Raw genomic sequence first — 23603 nt, 5'->3', positions numbered from 1 at the left:
TTTAAGACGTTAAATACTGTAGTTCCCAGAAGTCTTATTATACATCAAAATAGTAATTTATTTATGCAGCTAGCTATTGTGGAGATACAGGTATCAATCATATTGCAGGATTCTAGGTGTCAGGCAAATATGCAAAGGAATTAGACATAAAATTTCATAATAATAAATAATTTCTACAGTATGTGATTGTTAATGTGGTTGATGCTGCCATGCAACTATCGATGGTTGATCATTGATATCATCAGTTGAATCAAATTGACTTACAGGATGCTGATGTGGTGTGCTCCTACTGTGGCCCTGCAGATGGCTGCTCTTTTATCTGTAATGAAATACAAGAGCAATTAGAGTTGACTCATTAGCTTATCAGAAAAATATCTGAAATCTAGGTTTATACTGGGTTGATGCCTAAGGCACCCAGAGATCCCTGTCTGGTGTGGCTTGAACAAGAAAATATATGATAGTTCTAACCTTATTGGCTAATTAAGCCTTTAACAAACTTTTGAGTTTACTTGTGTCCAGTTTGGCTGCTTGGCCCAAATACCTATTTTTGATAGCGTAGCTGCTATTCATCATCGAAGGAGTTACATGATCCCCCCAGGGCTTGACAGACCAACCAATTACAAGAATTCTCTTATAGTTGGTCTTGGCCAGAATAGTGCTTGTTGGTACAGTGATAGAATATAAAGGACTCGGGACAGGAGGGCTCTATCTCCTGTCCTACAACGACTAACTCGGCTCTCACTATGTCTAACTCACGCAGATGTGACAACAGCATAGTGTAGACCATCTTCATTACACTGGTCTGTCCAAGAGTTCACTGGTCCCCAGGTTGTGCTCCAGAAGTCGTGTTCAGCTATGCATTTTGTCACTCATCATAACACCAGCCAAGCCAAGTACTTTAGTTTTAAGACCCATTGAAAAGTTTTAGTTCCTTAAAATTTTAACGGGTAAGCTTATATTTGTTTAATTGGGAGCCAGTATGCCTCTTGCAAGGTGAGAAGTTAGGAGTAGATCACTAGGTTACTCTGCAATTGCCGTGCTGTTAGTTCCTCATTGGGCGGGTGGGTTCTGTTCTCAGCTAGCACTCTGCTGGCCCCGTATTCGAATCTCCGACCGGCCAATGAAGAATAAGAAGAATTTATTTCTGGTGATAGAAATTCATTTCTCGGTATAATGTGGTTGAGATTCCACAATAAGCTGTAGGTCCCATTCCTAGGTAACCAATTGGTTCTTAGCCACGTAAAATAAATCTAATCCTTTGGGCCAGCCCTAAGAGAGCTGTTAATCAGCTCAATGGTCTGGTTAAACTAAGGTATACTTAACTTTTTTGCTGTGCTGGTTTTTAATATTGATACATAATTTGAAGTTACTGAAAGGGTAAATCGGATTAGCCTAACTTCTAGTTTACGAAACATTGATGTGATCATAGTTCCCAATCGTGCTTGACTTAAGAGCCTTGATGTTTACTAAAGGCCAGTATTGCCTTTATAGTATTTTATAATCAAACTAAATGATTTGAGATATTGACAGTTCCCAGTTATCCTTAATTTATTGGGGTCCTCTCCAATGTTAAAGGAATACATTCATGCAGATCTGCTTCCAACAGGTGTTACTCCGCTGATATCAATGTCACAGGTGTTGAGAAAATTGTTGTGACGCTTGTCTTTTTCGTAAGGGAACACAAAAGTACTTTTCGTAATGGTGAGCTTTGCCAAACAATTTAAAACCTCGGAGATATTGATGCTACATAACCTTTACCTGGTGCTTGGAAATACAGCAGACTGGGTGATCAAAGGTTATGAAATGTGTAGAAATATACAGTATGGATATCCATTTAGTTTTGTCTTAATTGAATTAAGAAATCTTTGTGAGTAAATCCTTTAAGACAGTGTTATTTTAGTAATTGTGAATTAATATTTTAATACATTACCACTATTTTATGGATATGACTCATTGATCATGTTTCCTTACATCATACTATGGACATGTACTTGTGGCCATGTAGGCCTGGATTAATTTAAAGTGTTAGTGGTCTGTACAGTGATAGAGGTAGCTAACACTAGATAGTTTTATTAAAAACTTGTTCCTTTTATCACTACTGGGCTACTTTTATACAGGACCTACACATCACTTGCGCCACAGCGAATTGCTCAGTCTGCTTTTCACATGTGGCTCATAACTAAATAACACATATATTGGTTGGTTTGTTGTTTCATGTTCTTTGTATTGCCAAACCCTATGGGTATCAGGAATAAAGACCTGCCATGAGCCACCCCTGGAGGAATACAGGAGAACTTGGTTGGTGGCTGGACATGTGTGAAATATGCCACATGCTTTTGGCAGCAAGTTTAAATGATGACAGAGTTAATTTTTAAGCTGTCTGTATGAAGAAGTTAAATATACCTTAGTTTTACCAGACCACTGAGCTGATTACCAGCTCTCCTAGGGCTGGCCCGAAGGATTAGACTTATATTACTTGGCTAAGAACCAATTGGGACCTACAGCTTATTGTGGAATCTGAACCACATTATAGCGAGAAACGAATTTCTATCACCAGAAATAAATTCCTCTAACTCTTCACCAGCCGGCTGGGGAATCGAACTCTAGGCTAGCAAGTGCCAGTCCACAGCTCTACCGACTCACCCAACAAAGAGCTACTGTCTGTATGAGTTATAAGTTTCAGTAGGAGCAAGGAAGAAGGTGGCTACTGTCCATTGTTCCAGCAGAATCCACATTTGGGGCAGTACTCCAAAAGCAGTGGATTCTAGGAACTCCCACTTCAACTCCTCCGATGGAGACGAAGAGTCTTTCCTTCGGGAGAGAGGTCACTGACACCTGACATGAAGTGGATATAGTTACTTAAATTTCCCCTCTGAATCCGGATGATCCAGGGAAGAGTCTTCTGCCTTACATGAGACAGGTACTTCAGATGAGAAGCTTCCTGATATGGTCCACCCAATTCCATCTGGAGTGTCTATACCTTAGGGGGTAGTGATTTACCCTGGACTTCTGTACTCCCAGGTGATGGTGATACAACTGTCTTGGCTCAATCAGTTCATGTAGGCTTCCCTGATAGGAAAATTCTGTTTGGTGTACTTTATATACTGCCAGGCAGTGATGATATGACTGCCTTGACTCAATCAGTTCATGCAGGTTTCCCTGATTGGAAAATTCCACTTGCTGTACTTTGTATACTGCCAGGCAGTGATGATACGACTGCCTTCGTTCATCAGTTCATGCAGGCTTCCCTGATAGGAAATTCTGCATGCTGTACTTTCTGTACTGCCAGGCTGTGGTGATACGACTGCCTTGGCTCAGTCAGTTTGTGCAGGCTTCTCTGATAGGAAATTCTGCATGCTGTACTTTCTATACTGCCAGGCAGTGATGATACAACTGCCTTGACTCATCAGTTCATGCAGGCTTCCCCAATAGGAAATTCAGCTTGCTGTACTTTCTATACTGCCAGGCAGTGGTGGTACGACTGCCTTGGCTCATCAGTTCATGCAGGCTTCCCTAGGGGAAAAATTCTTCTCACAGTACCTTTCAGAATTCTGGGAGGAAATTGTGAACATTATCAAAGATGACCGCATGAGAGTGTAACTCCTTTGAGGACTCACTCGCTACTGAACATCAGCACAGAGACACTATCCATGACTCCCAAGAGGAATTCAGGTCTGTCCTGGATATGGAATTGGCTGTGACATGTAAAAATTTCTCCTCCTTTAAATTAGAGGATTGACAGGCTGCACAGTCTGCTCTGGCAGGGATAGGTTTCTCACCAAAAATCTTGGGTCATGGGAACAGGGTAATAAAAAACCTAAGCCCAAAAGGAAGTTGAAGCAACTATCTAGATCCCTGTTGAAATCAGAATGGATAACAAGAGACAGCCTACTCACTCCCAGAACTCTGACTGGTAACACTTGAGACCAGGTCGGACAATGAAACATCAAATCAGAATGTTGTACAGGCACCAATATCTGTCCCTGAGAATGATACTGATAACCCTTGGCGAGACACCTCAATGTGAATCTTTTCATCAAATGGAAAATACCTCATTATACATCATTAATGAAAGGAAAACTGATTGATATTGAGCATACAGAATTTTGGGACTTGGGACAGTAGCCTTTCCCAATACTGAATGGTGCTTGATCCCTCCTTCAAAAGGAATTCAGAAACTGTCTAGTAATATAGCAATGAAAGCCATATAAAAGCAACCTCTCTCATGTTTACTGGAAAATATAGTACAACAGCAATTTTACAAAACCAGTAACTTCTCTGGGAGACATCAGCCTACTGTCTCTTCACTTCTGAAACAATCAGTCATGTAAAGATAGAATTTCAGAATTTTGTGATGACTGGGAAATGAGAGCTTATGGCAGAAATAAAGCCATTTTTTTCCACTATCCCAGTATTTGATAGTGCTACACAGGAATGAGCAACATTTGTCCTTCCTTATAAGAGGAAAAAGCTCACATTGGACATAGCTACCCAGCAATTTGGGACCCCTATGAGAAAAATCTCAGAAAAGCAATGGCTGAACTTTATGCTAGGCTCCACCTATTAAAGAGCTTTCAAAAACCGGACCCCTTTAAAAGGAGGCCATAGAGAAAGACAGCTTTATTTGCCACCACTCTTTGAGCGTCCCCAAGAAGCCTTCCTCCAAATGAAGTGTGATCCTTGATCCGTCAAATTTAAACAAACATCTTTTTTGCATAAATTTTTATATATAAATACTGTACTTATTTTATGGGAGTTACTTAGATGATTGGCTAATCTGGGGAGCCACCAGAGAAAAGTGCTGACAAAACTTGAGAGTGGTAGTTGACAGACTCCAGTCAGAAGGTTTCTTAATAGGAACAAGTCCCACCTTACATCCAGAAGACTTTCTTTGAGGCTGGGACTTTGTTGGGCTACTCTTTGCAGCCAGCTGTCTCTTCCCAACAGCAGTCAAAGCAGCATAAGGAATGATCTAGAAGATTCCTTGCACAGCCCAGCTTTTCCAGATGACAGTTGGAACAATGTCTGGGCCTGTTACAGTTTGGGTCCATGGTAGATCTGATCCTGAGATTGTGACTGTAGGATTTAAACAGAGTCTGGCCTCACATGCCAGTAAAAGGCTTTGTGATCGCCTTCATCTGAGATTGGGAAGATACTCTGTCCATGGACCTAGAAGAGGTCTCAGGCAAACAGGCCAACCTGGTTCCACTGTTCATACAAGTGATAATACATATGGATGCCTTGACAAGTTGGGAGGCCATTGGGAGGATTTTCAGTTAGGGGGAAGATGGTTACCTGTTCTGAGGGCGTGTCATACCAGCTTCCTGGTGCTGTTGGCAGTCTTACCATCTCAGGAAATCTAAACCTCCAAAAGGGACCCACATTTTGTTGGCTTTAGACAACATGACCGCAATGTCTTATATCAAGGGATTAGGCTTGTGCTGAGCTCCTCTCAAGTCAGTAATTGCTAAAATGTTTCCACAATCTGGAAGTGGACTGGTTTACCACATGTGAGAACCATCAACTTCCAGTGTATGTGTCTCTGAACCTGGACAGTCAGGCAGTAGCAAGGGATGCATTCCTGCAAGAATGGAACAAATGAAGGACGATATACCTTTTTCCTTCATTGTCCCAGATTTCGAAAGCTTTGAACAATCTACTAGCTTTCAGTGGAACTACTTGCTTAGTACCTGTAGCCCTAAATTGGCTGAGCATTCATTGGCTCCTTGTTTCTCCAACAACATTCCATTCCCGTCCGTTGTTCTAACCCAGACAAAAGGAGGGGAAGTCGACTATGCAGCCACCTTTCTGAGCCATGACCTTCACATAGAATTTTAAATCAAGTCTACCATGAATGTTATTTGCCTAACATTGCACGGTACCTAGTGCAAAAAACTACTGACTTCATCTATCCAGCATACCAATCTGTATGGAAAATGTGGTTAGACTATCTCCACACTGAGAGCCCGGTTGAAATCTGTTAAAACAGGTTTACGTTTTATTATCCTTTGGGGTGAAGTGCCTTGCTATTGCAATGACAATGGCATACAAAGCATCATTTGTGGAACCCTTGCCGTATGGTTTGTGGAATTTATTCTTAAATAGAAATTGTTAATTCTGTTCTCCAGTCTAACATTGCAAAGGCCAGCTCCTGAGGTTTCCCATTATCTGGTCCCTGAATTAGGTTCTTAGACTCCTGTCATCCCCTCAGTTCATGAACCCAATACAACTACAACTCATATGCTGGGAAAGGCAGTCTTCTTGACTGCCTTGGCACCAGGAACTCGGATTAGCAGTTCTTACATTCTGTTCAACAGTCGGGCACGAAGCTTTTGCATACTGTTCAGGATCATTCATTGGAACCCATCCAGCATTGCCTGGACAGTATTCTAGATCTACTGCAAGCCGAGTGATTCGGGAGCCTACAGACTTAGGCACTTATATTTCGCCTGAAGAATAGGACACTGAACAGGAACAGCCTTCTTTAGCCTATGCTTCTCTCTTAAAGTACTTCCTGTTCTGTTATCCGACTTTCTTTTCCCCAGTGACCCCGTTGTCTCCGAGTTCGGCATTCATGTGCAGAATCCTCCAGACTGCCTAAGATGGTACTAGAAGCTTCCTCATGGAAGAAAGACCTGTCAGGTATTGAGAATTGGCTGACAGAGAGAGAGATCTAGGCAGAACTGTATTTTGCGCCCCTCCTCATCTGTTGAAAAGGAGGTATTTGTCATATGTCATTGGGGAAGCTCCTTCTTTGGGAGTTCTGCCTCCTCCCAAGGGAACTTCTCCAGCCTGATGACTCGGCACGTAGATCAGCATTCTCCTCAACCAAGATTTTATTCACTTCATCGGAACTGGACCACTAGGTGAGAGACGTTTTTAAAGTGTTAGAAATCTTCAGCTTCCTAGACTGGACCATGGGTTCCCTAGCGAAGAAAATTGAGGACTACGCCACCCTTCAGGGTAATTTCTCTGCAGATTGGTTTGGAGTTCTCTCCTGTGCAGACAAGGCAATTCAGGATAATTCCCAGGAGCTGGCTGCCTTATTTGCAGTGGGAGTGCTCGAGAAGAGAGAGCAGTGGTGCTCTTTCACCACAAAAGAAGTCACCCTCCCAGAGGTCAGCCTTCCTTTTGTGCCCTTAGACCACTGTAGTCTGTTTCCCATTGCCCCTGTAGAGCACATAGCAGTGGAGTTGCTAAAGAAATCCACACAGGATCTGCTGGCGCAGTCTTCCAAGTGTCCTAAGGAGACAGGGTGTGTTCTGACAGTCTCTTTTGCATCTAGGACAGTCTCCTCGCTGCAGCAGCAGCCCTTTCGAGGCAGTAGGGCTAGGTTCATGCCCCGCCTTCTGACGAACATTCGGTCAGTTAGACCAACCAAGAAAACCACAGTCAAGCCCTCCTCTCTCAATTGAGGAGCCTGTCCTCCGTGTTCCAGGGGGAGCCAGACTTCTACACTTTTGGAGCAAATAGCAAGAAATGTGGCGGGATTTTAAAACACAAAAAACAATACACAACACAGATACACCAAACATATAACCACATACAATACTCACTATGATCCTCGGTTGCTGGGAGATGGTTGAGGGTGTCCACGGTCGCCAACACAGTAGACAAAATTACACAAACAAAACCGGAAAACAGACTTCCAACCAAAAAAAAAACTAGCAAAAGAAAGAGACACATGCACAGACAACAATAACATCCAACAGAAAACACTCGACTCACGGAACATACAATAATCTACCATCAATGTCCGCCTTGCACAGAACTCAGCTCAAGACTCTCTCAAAACCGAAAAAAAACTCCCTCGACATTTGCACAGACAGACAGCACCGTAAACAACCTAACGACCTCATCCTCTTCCAACAATCAAGCACTCACTGACGACAATTACACTCTCTCTCTCTCTCTCACAAAACGTTGGGAAATGCTAAATAAAAACAAATTTATTCATCCCTCTATAGAAAGAAATGTTGAGCCGTGTGTTTTAAAAGTCCTCAGAGAGGGATATTCCATCCTGTTCAGGGAGAAACCTCCCTTAGTGTCCTCTCTCATCAACTTGACAGCCTACTCCATAGGCTCGGAGAGGTTTTGACCCTGTCACAAGAAGTCTCGTCCCTGCTCAGGAAGAGAGCTGTAGAGGTGGTCAAAGATGTAAGCGTGAAGGGGGTTTTACAACTGCCTATTTGTTGTCCCCAAATCATTGGGAGGTTGAGACCTGTCCTGGACGTCAGCACTCTGAATTTCTTTATCCAAACTACAAAATTCAAGATGGAAAACGACTATTCAGTCGTGTCTTCCATCCACCAGGGGATTGGATGACGACTATAGACATGCAGGACATACTTCCTTGTACCAGTACATCTGGACTCCTGGAAATATATAAGGTTTTGTGCCAGGGCAGAGACTTCCAATTTGATGGGCTCTGTGAAAAATTCGGCTTCTTTACAGCTTCTCAAGTTTTTACCCGGGTTCTCTCCCCTAGTTAAGTGGCTCCATTTCATGGGGGATCAACATTTGTCTATGTCTAGATGATTGGCTCCTGCACTTCCCTCAAGAACAAGATGCACGGAGAACCTCAGAAGACACTTCTCCAGGCCCAAGAGTTGGGTCTTAGTCAACTTAGACAATTCTCAGAGCTAGTCCCGACTCAGTTGATTCTCTATTTGGGAATGAAGATCAAATCTCTGAGTTTTTCGAGCTTTTCTGTCCGACAAAAGAGTCCAATCCTGCTTCCAACACTTTGAACCTTCCTCTCTCCCATGCTCAGCCAATGAATGGATGAGTCTGCTGGGCACTCTCTCATCCATAGAGAAGTTCTTGCCTTTAGGAGACTTCCATATGAGAGTGTTACAACTCCTCCCTAAAGGCCAATTGGCACAGGAAGACCCTTCCAGGCTCATTTGTTTTCCCAATCACACCCAGGATCAAAGAGGACCTTAGGTGGTGGCTCGTGGAAGGGTTTTCAGAAGGGATGTCACTGCATCCTCAGAGCCCCAACCTCACCTTATACTCAGTTGCATTGAATCTGGGTTGGGGGGCTCTTCTGGAGGATCTGGAAGTATCAGGAGGTGGTCCCAAGCCGAGAGAAATATCAGTGTGAAGGAGCTGAAGGCAATTCACTTGGCCCTTCAGCATTTTACAACAGTGACTTTCAACAGCACCATCATTGTCCATTTGGACAATACGACTTCTCTAGCTGCATAAAGAACTAGGGAGGACCCACTCCTCCCTTTATGAAGCAGGCAAGGCTCTCTCCTCTGGGCTCAGGACAATCACACCAAGATTGCCACAAGATTTATCCAGGGAAAATTAAACATCCTAGTGGACGTTACAAACAGGTCCTACCAATGGAATGGACACTGAATCCGCAGGTGTGCACTGACCTGTGGAAACGTGGGGAAAGCTGTCGATAGAACTGTTTGCAACGTCAAGGAATCATTGCCTTCCCTTGTATTGTTCACCATACTTACCAAGTAAATACATGATTTGAGCCCTCCCACTTTGGGAAGGGATAGGAATCCTTCCCCAAAGTGGCGTGTCCAGTTACCTATACCAAAACAATAGAATGCTACCGTGAATTTCAAATTTAAGCTGCCGCGATAGTTAGAAACTAATAACTATGTAGTTACTCGGTAAGTATATATAAAATAATATAAAACTATTTTATCATAAAAATGTCATATTATAAAGAACTGTAGTTTATTGAGACCTCTGAATCATCTAGATTCCAGTAAGACTTTTCCAAAAGTTTTGGTCTTAAATGAGAACTAAAATTTGTGCAGTGTAAAATTGAATTATTTTTGGACAGCAGCTGATAAGCCAAAAGAATGTATGAAAATAAGACAGAAAGCAGTGCTGCTGTAGGCACGGTGTCTCCTTGGGCCCCACCTGCATTGATTTCTGTCTCATCAATGGTATGCCACTCAAGGCATTTTGGAAGCATAACTCCTGATGGAGCTAATTAGCTGTAGGATTGTCTCTTTGTGAGTGCAAGGATAACTGAGTAGGACAGGTTAGAGAGTTTGTACTTGCACTATTTGTGGGCAGCTCTGTGTACCCTCTTATGCTGATTTAAAACGATTTGCACTTGAAAGTATTAAAGTATTAGGTTGGTATAAAAGCAGTTGTTTTCTCTAAAGTGCATCATTTATGTATCTTTTAAAAGTGATAAATAATATGCTTTGTCTTACCACTTAGGTAATGCTGACAGTCTACACAAACTTCCCGGTATTTTTCTTGTCTTGGACCGTGATGTTTCTCCAAATATTGCTCTTACTTATCCGGAACTATATAAGGATCTCACAAAAAGGAAGATCACTCTCTTATAAAACATTTTTCATATGGGTGTTAATAAGTATATATCAAGGTAAAGTATACTACCTTTTTGCTTTGCTACATTAGATCACAGTAGTAATGAAGATGAGCACAGGTTTTATTCAAACATACAGAAACTTTTATCATTTAGTGATAAGATTTTCAATCCACAGCCTGCTTTGTTAGGCATGAAATGAGTTATGAGGTGGCCATATTCAGTTTTCTTTTGTATTCAGTTGAAAAGGTTTAATTGTTTTCAGGTATGCGTTCTTATGTATGGAGCTATGTTGCTCTTTGAAGATGAGCTCATACATGTTGTAAGCATCAGCTTCACTTCGCTGATTTTAACAGAGCTTCTCATGGTGGGCCTAACTGTACGAACGTGGCATCCCTTGATGATAGTAGCTCATTTCCTCTCACTTGGGTTCTATGCTTTGTCAATAATTTTTATGCATTATTTCGGTAAGCAATTATGAATTTTTTTATTTTCTGTGTTTTAAGATCTATTATTATTATTATTAGAAAACCTAGCTCATTTGTTTCAATTGAACAGTTGCCATCTTATTATTGTAAAATTATTGTGTTGTTCATATTTCTAAAAGTACAGTACCCCATCAAAACAAAATAAACAATTCAAAAACAGTATTTGGTTTTGTAAAAATACTGATTGTGGATTACATTAAATATAGGTATCATTTAATTTTCACCTTGTTTTTTGATAGCAGTTTTACTTCAATTATTAAAAGTAGTTAACAATATTTACACACTTATCAAAGTTTTTACTGTTAGTGTTTTCACCGTGAAATTGTCTTTTGGTACTGCATATTTTCAGTTTTCAAAAGGATTTCTTAGACTTATATTTTAATTAGCAGAGTGTTTGACATCTTTTGATTTCCACCATTAAACTCCATACTGTGTCTTTCAGATTGGGACTTCATAAAATCTAAGGACTTCTTTTGGAAAGTAGTCGATAACCTCGAGATCATGCCTTCCACTATATGTGCTAAAAATTTTACGCAGAAAGTTCACGCCCACCAACTTACTCAAAACTAGAAGAATTAAATACGCTTGGCAGTTCTTCATTATCTCAGTCACATCCGTGAAGTGCTGGATTTATTGTACTACTTCAGCCTCTCATATATGAATAACTAATACAGTATAGTCTTTTTAGTATAATGTATTGTAGTCAGGTAGATATAAATGAAAGTGCCTCAAGCTTTTTAATGCTATATTTATTTCATAGTTTTAGCCTGAGCGAGCAATGTTTGAAACAATTCTATTTTTCTGGGGGATGTGAAATTTCTGACAGTGAAAGGAGCTTTGTAAATATGTTGATATTTTGGTGTTGGTATGATCTTAAGTGGTATTCCTAAGTAAATGTAACTTATTCATGAATGGAATTTTTGTTGATACATTTTTTTGTCTTGTTTCAAAGGTATTTAATTGTACAGTGCATTGTAGGCATTGTTAAAGGTTCTTTTCACATCTCTTTAGGCCTTGGCTGTGTTGCCCTTTGTCCTGTACTTTTCACACTTCCCATAGTTCTTTCCAGTTTAGCTGATCAACATCTTCATCTTTTCTTCTACAATTTCTCATTGAAAATGAATTGTGTGGGCCAGCTGTATTATGAGAATCTGAAATTTTTTAATGAAAACATAGAGCCCAATGATTGTTTTGATAATAGGGATGATGATATGATTTTAATCAATAGTGATTATTTATTTTGTCAAGGAAAATATTTGAGTGAATTCTATTTTGAGAAATTAAACTTCATTTGTGATGTTCTTAGAATCTAGAGACAGTATTATTGCATATTCAAAGATCAGAACAAACCTTATTCATTTGGTTAAAGGTTGTATAAAGTTATTTTAGATTAGGAATATTTATGAAATGTTAGGGTTTTGTTTAATACTATATATATATATTATTTCATTTTGCTCTTCATGTGATTGTTTTACATATATTCTTTCATTCTGTTCTTCCGCATGTGATTGTTTGCTTGTAACACAGATTGCTGATTTCATCATATTAGCAAAGTCTGTATATTTGTATACCAGTTCTATGTACTACCAGTTTTTTCCAATCATCTCTTATATACAGTAAATCTCCCCCTTTGTGCTGGCATTGCGTAAGGCAACCTGTATGTATTTGGCTCATAACTCCCCTTCGATTTTAAATTACTCCTAAAGATGTAATTTTGTATGAGAGCCTGTACTACACTTTTTCAAAGTTTATTTGAACTAGAGCACTTCTTGAGTAATGGGATTTTATTGGATTTTTCTAAAGCTTGACAAAGAAAATTTAGTGAAGAATGGTTTTAATGCACTGCAATCACAAAACGATTCCAACAATTATGTATTTTTTTTTAAGTTGTGCTTTTGAAATGAATTACAGTATATTATTTACAATCAGTTTCTGTTAAGTATTTTTGTTGATTTTGCTATTGATGCTTAGGAGCCTGAGATGCTGCATGATGTGGTTTTAGATGAGCATAGGTTTTAACATTCCAGAATTATTTAGTATGAAGGGTAAAAATCTTTTTAACACTGTACATCATTGCTGTGCAGTAGAAATTCAGAAAATGAGTTAGATTTCTATATGTTTTGCCTTTATTGATTAAAGTGGCCAAATTTTCATCAAAGAATGTTGTATTTTGGTTGTGGGTGAGTAGAAGAAACTGGCATAATTTCAGTATCTTACATGTTTTACTTACTGAATTCAAATTGCCAAATTATTACATATCACTAAAAAGGACAGAAAGTATGTAAACAACAAGGTTGTCCATATTTTGTTTTAAAAAACTTGAGTAGGTAATTGTTACACTGGTGAGGCAAGAGGTATTTGTAGGGAAACAGAGCTAATTTAGTTCAAAGTGTGGCAAGTGCCAAGCAGGGTAATTACATCAAAGTTAAAAGATCAAAAGAATATTTATAAACTGATATTTGTCCTGAGTCTGGCTTCAGATGGGAGGGATAGCATAGGGTTTCCTTAATTCTTTTGATGAAGACTATTTCAAAAGTGTCATTACGTTGATTTTGGAGCCATTTAGGTATCTGGCTGTGCTGCCTGAATAATATTTTTCAAAAGTGTCATTCGTTGATTTTGAGCCATTTAGGTATCTTAAGGCACTCTGAATAATATTTATCAGCCAGGTAGAACATAAAATGGGTAAAACTAAAAGAGTTCAGAGGTCTGTTAAACAAATCATTTATAACTAACTAACTAAATTGTGTTGTGGAGCTTCAAGTTATTGAATCTACATGTACAATATTTGGGTTTGAGCTGAACTTTCAGGGAAGTGTTCTAAATGTGACCAAATACTCTGATTGTTAGTACTGTAATGTATTCCTTTGCTAGCAATTGAAAATGCTATTGAAACTATTAAAACAATTATGCGAATAAAAAACTCTGCAACAAAATTACACGGAAATATTTTCTTTGTGTCATTCTTGTTAATGAGAGACATTTTTTGGTTCTAGTCAGTGATAATTAACAGCGGAAAGTATTAAGAGGATTCTATATAAATATAAAGTTGTAGAGGAAGAGGTGATTTTAATGTCAAATCAGAATATATCCCATGGAGTGGTAGTGGTGGATACTGGAAAGCACTTGATATTTCATAGAATGCATAAGAAATTATATTTTTGTGCATTTTTAAAAACCTACTGAAGATTAGAATCATCCAAGTTGAAAAGAATAAGATAGAACTTCATTGAATTTGCCGATTTTAATAGTCAAATTAGGTGCTGTTAAATTTAAGTAACCACATCATGTGGTGTATTCAGAATTAACTACTGTATAATGCATTTGCCAAAGTTTTCCAAGAGACCTCTTTCATAAGTATTTGTTTTGTATTACTAAGCTAAGCTAAATTACTGAATATAATCAAACTGGTCCAGTTTGGTAATTGTTTAAGCAGACCAGCATGTTAAAATTCTTGATGTAATTTGGATATCTGGGGCAAGATCAGTTTTCATAGTGCTTTTGTTCAAATCAACCTGATATTGTATTATAAGGGAAGTACCATATTCAGATTTGCCACAAATGTCATATGAATGTTGATCAATATTTGATGCATCAATTATATGTCATGAGAATATACAGAACGAGAACTTGATTTAAGCCCATTTAAGTGTATGGATTTCTAATTTTATTCAGTCATCATACACATAAGATGAATTGATAATACTGGGATAGATAGTTGTGTGTAGTTTTATTGATTTTTAAGATGGCTTAAAATGGATACTGTATGAAACTTACACATTTGGTTTTAGTGAATTGAGGGGTTGAATCAGTAGTCTTCTGTTCTTAGATGTGTATCGTGACTGTATGGATTTGAATGATAGAAACAAAATATCTGCTGTATTTATTGTAAGCATAGATTTTATATATTTTTCCATATCTCTGTCTTCTTCTGACTGGTAGTGAATATAGAAATGTCTCAAGTCCATTTTTAATATTATTTGGGATAAATCTTACCTACTGTTAGAGTTAGCTTACATCTTTGTGCCATAAGGTGTGATTGGCATTCAAAATAAAAAAAAAACTTTGCTGACCTAGATGGACTGTCTATAATCACCTGTTTCCATCAGGTGGTGATGGAATGTTTACGTTCATGTCAGAATTCATCCTGCCATGTCTGCCCTTACATAGTGTGAATTGACTGTAATAATTTTGACTATATTTTCATGAAGTTTCTGTATGGTAGTGTGTTTCATTTCTGTATGCATTTTGTCATCTACAGCAAGCAGAGATAGAAGTGTTAGGTTCTGTAGGAACGAGTCTGTAAACCGAATGTGTTCAGTTGAGCATGATGATTGCACAGTGTGTGTTACCTGTAGGTGTAATGAGTGTGATTTTTCTTCTCACTGTGATGCATGCAAAGAGTGGTTTAATGAGAAAATTAATAATTTTGTGAAGTATGGAAGCTGCAAAAGATTGATAGATTGTGTAGACAATTAGTTAGGGTTTGGCCATAAGCCTACTCTGTCCTTTCGTCTTCTGGTGCTGCTTCTCTCACTACTTCAGCTCCTTCTCATGCACCCTTTGGGGTTCACAAGAAATGGATAGGAAAGTTTGAGGAAGATATGAGTTTCCTCTGTTGACTGTAGAGCACTTGTCTGAATTTACTGTGGGTGAGGATCGTGGTGTCCCCCATAGTGATCAACCTTTTTGGTTTCCTTCCCATGAGAGAAGGCGTCAGAACCTTTGTCTGTTTGTAGCCTACCCTCTGACTGCCCTGCAACAGTAAGTCCTCTCCCCTGCCAAGGAACCAAAGCATGTCTTGGAACAGAGGTCTGTGGCCTTTTTGTGGGCTCTCTTTCAACTTTCTACTTTGTGGTCTTTCTCTCTTAACTGTCTACTGTCTCAAAACTGACTTATTTTCTGAAAGAGTTTTCAGTAGAGTTAAGGGCACATGTCAACTGACCCGCATTATGATCATCTGGTAAGAGTGACAGGGATGTGTTTGATACTGTTGACAACTGTACCTATTTGTACTAGTGGCTCTTCCACTTCTTCTTGTGTTGTGCAGATGGCTCCCACTGTCATTGTAGCAAGGTAGTTCCTAGTCGAAACTTTCGTCTCTTGGATTTGTTGTTGAAGCATGAGGCAGGTGACTTTTTCTACCATGGTGACATAATGCAAGAACCTCTGCCTTCTCTCATCCAACCATCTCTCCCAACCAGTCGACTTGTCTTGTGAGTCACCTGCTCCTCCCAGCTGTTTGGAATGTCCCAGCCACTTACTGTGAAGTCATTGCTGGTGTTATAAGGGATGTTACTATCTGAGGTGCTTACCACCTTGTAGTGGCTTTTTCTTCTAGTACACAATTGGTGTAGTATGATGATAATACTTGCTGCAAAGCAGAGCAAGCATCCAGTGAAGGCCTTCATTCTTGTCACTGCTTAATCACCTGAGAGTCTTCACTGTCGAAGCCAGTGCAAATTTATTACAGTACTAAAGGTGAAGGGAGTGGGACCAAACCTTAACACTATCTCGCTCAAGCAAACTGCAAGTAAAAACAAAGATTAATCAAATAATCATGCACTAACAAACACTCAAAACTAATATAAAAAAATTCAATCACTAAAACCCAGTTTTCATACTGCCACCACAACCTCACTGCCTCAGTCTGCAAATTTGCTGGTTTCTGCTGCCCCGGTTCTTCCTTTAGACAGGAGAGATTTTGACCCCAATTTACAGGATTCTCTATTGGTTTTTAATCACTAGATAGACTGCGCTACTTTGGTCCCTTACCATTTTACTGAAGATGATCTTGTTGATCGGTGCTCTCTTTTGTTGGCCTACACCTCAGTTGATGTTCAGGCAACTAAGAAGTTGAAGTTATCTGTTTCTGTTAAGGTGCATTTTGAGGCAGTCTCCAAAGTTTTATCCCTTAAAGCAGCTGCTTCACTTTCTAGTTTTATAAAGCTTGTAGCTTGTGTTGAGTTATGACAGATATGATGCCAGATCTTCATCCTTCCATTCCAGACAAGTTTTTCCGGTCTTGACACAAAAAGTGAAGAGCTTTGAAACTGTAGGGTTTTTGGCCTAAAAGTGAGGTGGAAGTGCTTGCATAGTCTTTATATTGTTGACTTGGTGCTTTCTTTTTGCAGAACTTGCTCTTAGCACCAGTGCTCATTTAGTGCACCAGGTTAAAAATAAAAATAGTCTTCAAAGGGCAATGATTTTGATGAGGCTATTTCTGACACTTTGGGAGATGTGTCATGTTTTTATCAACTCAGTGGTCTGTAGCTGTTTTTGATGTGTTTCATCATCATGATCTTAGCCCCAAAGTGTTTAGCGCCATCGCTGAAGATGTCTCAAATCAGGAGAGTACAGAGTTCTTAGCACAAATTTTGTATTCTTCCTTCAGGTGTCCTGTGCCTGTGCCTGCAGCTAGTCCTGCACCAAAGTTTTGCAACCAAAGTTTTGCATGAAATATCAACCTAAACATCTCCGAGTTATTCCACTTCCTGAGCCCCTTACAAGTGATCAAGGCTCGTGTTCTAAGAGAAAGACTCACAAAACCAACTGTAACTGATTTTTCAGCCTCAAGCTTCAGTAGTAGTCTGGCAAAGTTTTGGAGCAGAACCTCAGGAGGGGAAGGTTCTCAGGGGAGGGGATGCATAATACCTTTTGTTACACTTCTGCCCCTTCTTATAGTCCTGATATCCCTCCCTGCACACCTTCACCACAAAGATGAGTTCCATGTTTTGCAGGAGGATATCAGGAAGTTTTTATGCAAGGAGGTGATCAAACCAGTTTTTGACAAGTCAGTGGGGTTATACAGTGGCATCTTATTGTTTCCAAGGCCTCATGGACATTTCCAGTTTCAACTAGTTCATTTGTCTGACTACCTTTTCAATGGAATCACCCAGTTCGGTCCTGGTGGCCATCCGAATGGCAACTGCATGATTTATGTCAATATACAGAATGCATTTCTTTGTCCTGATCCACCCTTAGTCAAGGAAGTATCCAAGCTTTGCCTTGGAAGGGAAGGTCTTCTAGCTGAAGCTCTGTTTTTCGGCCTAAGCATGGTGCCACAGGTATCCATCCGTACTGGACATTTTGAGACCAGTGTCAACTCCTCTTGTGCTGCCTCTGACCCAGTCAATTGTTTATTGGGGGATCAAAATAATCTCTCTCTCTCTCTCTCTTTTTCTGACATTGAGACGAGTTGACAATTTTCTGTCACTGCTGAGAGAACTTTGACTTTAGAAAGACTCCAGCTAAGAAGTGGAGTCTTTTTTGGCCTTTTGGGTCACATAGCCTCTTAGAGAAGCTTGTCGGCTTAACCCACCTAAGAATGAAACCAATTCAATTTTACCTCAAGAACTCTTGGGACAGGTCTTGTCTTCTGACTTGAAACCAGTGGTAATTCCTTCAGATCTTTAGGTTCTTCTTTGGTGGAGAGATTAGTCAAGTCTGCTGATGAGTCTGCATCTAGACATCAAGAGCCCAGACCTCTCATTGTCCTTAGATGCCCTGAGGTAAGTTGGGAAGCCATCCTGGGGAACATTAAAATATCAGGGAGTTGGAATGTAGAGGAGAGAAAATTTATATAAACCTAGAGCTTAGGGGTTTGGAATGGTCTTATGCAAGTGGAACATCTAGTCAGAGACAAAATGATTGCAGTTTGACAATTCAACCTCTCTTTCTTACATTTGTTCAGGCTAGCAGAGAATCTTCTCCTTTGGTCAGAGTCCAGGAATATTATTCTCCTACCACATTCATCCCAGGGAGAAAGTGTTAACACATACCAACTTGGCAGGGAAGGGCATATTCTTCCATCAGAATGGTCTCTTCATTTGCAAGTTTGTCAGAAGTAGTGGAACCTTGAGGGAACCTTGAACACTGATCTGTTTGTGACTGCCCAAAATACAAAACTCCAAGTTTATTGCTCTCCATGCCAGGAGCCTCAGGCATGGGCAGTTGAGGACTTTCTTCAAGACTGGTCAAATCTAGACCTTCGTGTTTTTCCGCCATTTGTAGGCTTAAGGAAAGTACTCAGTAAGTTGCTTACTTTCATCCGATCTCTTAAGTACGTGATGGAACTTTCTCTTCCAGCAGTTAAAGGATATTGTATGTTGTCTTCAGTTCTGCAACATGCTAACTTGAGTATCACTCATGGCTTAGATTTGGAAGAGGTCTTCCAGCCTTTTGAAATGGAAGCCCAAATCTTCCTATCATTGTTTAGGATGGAATTTGGATGTAGTCCTTAAGTTTTTGATGTTACCTCAGTTGAGCCTTTGGATAAAACTTCCCTAAGAACTCAACTTTAAAGACACCTTTTTCTTTTAGCTCTTCTTACGGCAAAGCGTATAGTAAGCTCCAAGCCCTTTATGTACTGTATATGGGCTTTGTTCAAGGGGATGCTTTTTTTTTTTTTTTTTTTTTTTTGTCAATTGTTTAGGCTAAAACCATCAGCAAAGCAAACGCCCTCCCCAGATTTGTGATGGTGCCTAATTTCCCAGCTTTAGTAGGCAATGGAGAAGCTCTGCTATGTTCATTTAGAGGCCCAAGGATAACCTTGACAGAATTGAACCGTTAAGAGGAGTTAGTAATTTATTTTTCTATGTTCTTTTTTTCTATGTTGTATAAGTTAGTCAGCTGAAACATTGGTGAACCCTGATCTTTTATGGTTTTTTTAAGTAAACTGCACGACGTGCGCCTAATTTCCCAGCTTTAGTAGGCAATGGAGAAGCTCTGCTATGTTCATTTAGAGGTCCAAGGATAACCTTGACAGACTTACTGTTAAGAGGAGGAGTTAGTAATTTATTTTGTGCTATGTTCTTTTTTGTATGTTGTATAAGTTAGTCAGCTCAAACATTGTTGAACCCTATCTTTTACCGTTTTTTCAAGTAAACCGCATGACGCATGTCTTTTAATTAATTTTAAAAACTTTTCAGTAGAGAAGGTTGATAACACAGCTCGTAGGAGTTGTAACTCAATTTTTGTCTTGCATTATTTGCAAGACAAAAAAATTAATTCAAGAATTGTAAAGTCCTCAGTCCTATCATCCAGAACCTGAACCAACTACGAGTAATTTACCATTTCTCCTAAAGTCTGGGAAGCATGAAGGTACACATTGGTGTATAGGAGTGTTTCTTCATATTTGGAGGTAGTTTTTTTCTTAGTTTTGGACTATCCGTTGTGGGCTTTAAACTCTGGCACAAGAGTCTCAGTATGAGATAAAGTCCTTTTTCCCTATAAGGATCCTCCAACAAGTTTCACTACGAGGACCTTGCCTCCTATTGTGGATCCACTGTCTGGCAGCAGTGCTTACCAGGAAGGATCACACAAGAAGTTTTTTTCCCTTAACAAAGCTTTTTTAGCTTGCATGGCAAAGTTGATGTTTCTCTGGTACTAACCTACCATCCTCATTCAATGTGGTAGTCAGCCAACTTTAACAATAGGTAAGATTATTTGTGATGAATATTACCCAGATAATGGTAATTTTTATAATAAAAGTTAATTATTGGATACTTACTGTTGAAGTGGAAACCCCTTCACATCTTAGTGGGTGGTCAGGAAAAATTCTGACAAGAATGTAAACATTCCAACACCACCCAGTGGGAAACGGGTGATTATAGACAGTCCATCTGGGTCAGTCAAGCATTATTCTCTTGTTTATTTTGAATGCCTATCACTCCTGACAGTGCAAAGATGTAAGCTAACTTTAACAGGAGGTAAGTATCCAAATAATTAATTGTATAATAAAAATATTAATTTCATAGGTTGCAATTTTCTTCTCAAGGCATTTGTACATATTTCACCCAGGTTATATATCTACCATGTCAATAATTTTTATGTTACAAGTTCCTATAATTCTTTTCATATGGTTGTATTTTCAGTGTTCAAGTAGGAGTATTTTTATATAGATACAGTACCATATTCATATTTAGGCAAATTGTTTGCTACCACTGAAAAGTAGTTTTGATAAAAAGGCTAAAAAAGTAAGTTTAATTATAGGTAGCATAGTGCTTTGTTTTTATCTGTTAAGTACTTGATTGTATTGAAAATTTTGAAAATGAAAAACTGGTATGTGTTTTATGATTGTTAATGGCCATGTTAATATTTTTTTATAATATTCTTTGCTGTACACTTTTACTGCTTGTATAGAGTGATATAAATATGCTGCTATATTTGCTTTAATAGTTATATTACTCTTATTGCATTAATTTTGAATTCAGAATACCTAGTTGAGATACCAAATGTTGAAAGAATTAAACTTGGCCAGCTTATTCTTGGTATATGAAAGCCAAAACAATTTTATTTATGCCGTTTTGATGCTAGGAACCAAATAATATTAGCTAAGGTTAGCTATTGTTAAGTTTCAGGTTTTTAGTTGATTTCATCAGTAAAATGACTGAATGACTCTTGATGGCTTTCCTTCATAATTTACCAACATTTCTACCAAAGTTTCTTTGTGAATAGGTAACTAGAGCTTCTATATCTGTATTTCTAAATTGAATAATAAAAAATTATAAACACAATCCTAGTGTCATATTTCCTACCAATTATTGCTTTTCATCATTTTCACTACATCTGTTTGTTTCTTTGTCTTGTTGCACTTAGCTATACAACTTCAAATCTTTCTTGCTAAAATTTTCCCTTTTGTGTAAAACTAGCCCCTTGAGCTTATTTTTTAAGATTCAAAATAGCTAATGTGGTTGTGTGGTAAAAATACTCTAACATATGATAACAATCTTCCAAATCTAGAAAGGATGTTGTATGTAAAAATCTGCAAGAGGAGGAAAGTAAAAGAGAATCAAAATAAATAAAGTAAACATATATTGAACAGAAGGTGAAAAAACAAAAGTGCAAAAATTAATTATATTAATATATTAAAGCCTGCAATGGATGCAATTGGCACAAAACTGCAAATTTAGCGTTTCTTTAATACAAACCACTAGGAATTTTTATTATAGAGTGATCTTGTTCTCTGATGGGGCTGAGAAATGATCTCAAGTATGGTGTGATTTGCCAATGTGAAAAACCCTTAGTCAAGCAAATACCTAGATATGACTCATAACTCGCCTATAAGTAGTTTCTCAAAACTAAATTAGCTATTGTATCATGCCTTATTCACACCATTTCTCCTCTTCAGCCATCAGGAGTGACCCTTTCTTACCACAAGTGTGTAGTTGTCCCTCAAGATGGAAAACTAGTCAATCCTTGTCCTTTAAGCACGGTCTGTTTCCAGCTGTGAAGATGAAGGTAATGTTTATACTAAGGTGGATCTCCTAGGGCAGCTATATCCAAGGTGTAGCAGTACTGGTCCTCCACTAATAGGACTCCCTTTTGGGGGCATGATTCATTCTGAATGAAATATCTCCATTATATCATGAGCAAAATTTAAAATAATAATCAGCTCTCCTAGGGCTGGTCCGAAGGAAGAAAAGGTATGGATAGGAATACTCCTACAGATAACCAACCCAAAAAAAACAAAGGGAAAGCTCCTGTTGAGCCATACAACCAAATCCTGCTCTCACATATTTTGAAAATCTTGTTTGGTTTTGACAATTGGTTAACATTCTCAGCACTAAAACCAGACAGAAGGATATCTTCCACAACTTAGATAATGAGCTGAAAATGGAATGCGACAGAAAAATAATCATAGCGCAAATTAATGGTTGATAAAAAAGAACCACAAAACACGTCTGAAATTTTCCAGAATGTGTAAATCAGTGATGCTAACACAATGTAAAGTTAATATAATGTAACAAGGCACGACAAGATACTAAACTCAAGGAACTGCAGCTTTTCCTCATATCCAGAAAGAAAGAAATAGTAAAATCTTATCTACAGTCATTAAAATCAGGAATAGCAATATCCATGACCTTGAGGTTCATGAAATCAAGAGTAAAAAAGACGAATGATAGCACATTGAAAGTTACCAAAATAAAATTCATAACAAACATACTTTATACCATTAAAGAGCAATGCTCTAAGTATATCTTAGTTTAAACAGACCACTGAGCTGATTAACAGCTCTCCTAGGGCTGGCCCGAAGGATTAGATTTATTTTACGTGGCTAAGAACCAACTGGTTACCTAGCAACAGGACCTACAGCTTACTGTGGAATCTGAACCACAATATGACGAGAAATGAATTTCTATCACCAGAATTAAATTCCTCTAATTCTTCATTGGCCAGCCAGAGAGTTGAATGCTGGGCCAACAGCGTGCTAGCCGAGAGCTCTACCCACCCATCCAATGAAGAACTTAGGTTTGGTCATAGTAAAAGATGTTGCAACCTCCAGATACATTAAATATGACCTAAAACACTATGCCCAATCCAAGACAAGTCAGTTTTGTATTTATAATACAGAACTAAAACCATTAGTGAGAAGAACTGGTATGTCTACCTGTAAAGCTAGAGAACTATGCAACCTAACAAAAGCCATACATACCAAATGCTCAATCTGCGAGCATACATACACCCAAACAAAGTCAATAACAACAACAGCAAGCAGATGTGTCAAGAAATGGTGAAAACCATAAACCAGAATACTTTTGAATCACTATCCGCCCCAAAGGATGTCCAAAATTGAAGCACATAGCATAAATATAAAAAAGAATGCTTAGAGCATGGAACTCCCCCAAAAGTAAGAAGCAAAATATTGAAGATTACAGTGGGGTGGTCCATCTGTCAGACTGAAAATAACAACCTAACAACAGAAAACATAATGAAACACAAAATGAGACAATTACCATGTACAAGACAATAACCTCCGTGCATGAAGGTGGACAGTCTGGACTGCTTATTTGTGAATG

General features: G+C 38.8%; 1 protein-coding gene and 1 long non-coding RNA gene across 2 annotated transcripts in view; both read left to right on the top strand.

The window, feature by feature from the left end:
* LOC136851878 (probable phospholipid-transporting ATPase IIB) overlaps positions 1-23603 on the top strand; it is a 351307-nt gene that overhangs the window by 217750 nt on the left and 109954 nt on the right. The window lies entirely within an intron of this gene.
* Positions 10204-14421, top strand: LOC136851880 (uncharacterized). The gene is made up of 3 exons (XR_010856987.1): positions 10204-10372; positions 10581-10782; positions 11246-14421. It is a non-coding gene; the product is annotated as an uncharacterized lncRNA (long non-coding RNA).

The sequence above is a fragment of the Macrobrachium rosenbergii genome, chromosome 24, assembly GCF_040412425.1.
Source record: "Macrobrachium rosenbergii isolate ZJJX-2024 chromosome 24, ASM4041242v1, whole genome shotgun sequence".
Lineage (NCBI taxonomy): Eukaryota > Metazoa > Arthropoda > Malacostraca > Decapoda > Palaemonidae > Macrobrachium > Macrobrachium rosenbergii.
Note: the sequence above shows the minus strand (reverse complement) of the source record. Positions and strands in the feature narration are given on the sequence as shown.